The sequence below is a fragment of the Psammomys obesus genome, unplaced genomic scaffold (assembly GCF_907164565.1).
Source record: "Psammomys obesus unplaced genomic scaffold, mPsaObe1.curated_primary_1811, whole genome shotgun sequence".
Lineage (NCBI taxonomy): Eukaryota > Metazoa > Chordata > Mammalia > Rodentia > Muridae > Psammomys > Psammomys obesus.
Window position 1 is genome coordinate 4,576,353 of NW_026591918.1, and position 908 is coordinate 4,577,260.

Genomic DNA, 908 nt, shown 5'->3' on the forward strand with positions numbered 1-908 from the left:
GAGGCAGGGAGCCTCGGAGGCGACAAGTTTCCAGGACTAGGCCTAGGTTAGCAGACAGAGGCAGGGAGCCTCGGAGGCGACAAGTTTCCAGGACTAGGCCTAGGTTAGCAGACAGAGGCAGGGAGCCTCGGAGGCGACAAGTTTCCAGGACTAGGCCTAGGTTAGCAGACAGAGGCAGGAAGCCTCGGAGGCGACAAGTTTCCAGGACTAGGCCTAGGTTAGCAGACAGAGGCAGGAAGCCTCGGAGGCGACAAGTTTCCAGTGGCTATATGCCTAAGTCTTAAGAAAATGAATTCTTTTCATCCCAGCACTCTGTGAGGCAGAGGCAGGCAGTCAGGCCAGCCTGGTCCACAAAGCCAGTCCTGGACAGTCAAGGCTACACAGAGAAATCCTGTCTTGGACACAACAAAACAAACACTAAAAAAACAGTGAACAACAACAACAACAACAAAATGATTTTCATGGCCAACCACCTGCAAATACTACATATCTTCCAAATAAGATGAAATCTTTTAAATTTGATGAATGTAGCAGAAAATAAAGCCCATATTTCTGAACAGCACAAATCCATCCACATGTGAAAAACAAGGAGAACAAGCCAGACTGTCTTGTGATCAAGTATTTATAGTAAGGCTATTTATAATGCTCACCAGAGGGGAGTGGAGATCCAGACCCACCTGCAGCGTGGAAACTTCGGAGCAGTCCTAGAGGATATTTAAAAAGGAAAAAAAAAAAAAAGGTAAAACTTCATCTTTGGGAGTCTAGTCTATATTAAAGCAATAATGTGCTTTTGCCTAATGCACTGGCTGTTTTTAACTATTACTGTTCTTGTTCTTTGTGGTGTATTTATTCCCACAGCATGCTCACGGTTAGTGTTTACTAGGCAAAATAGTATTCTTAGCACGACA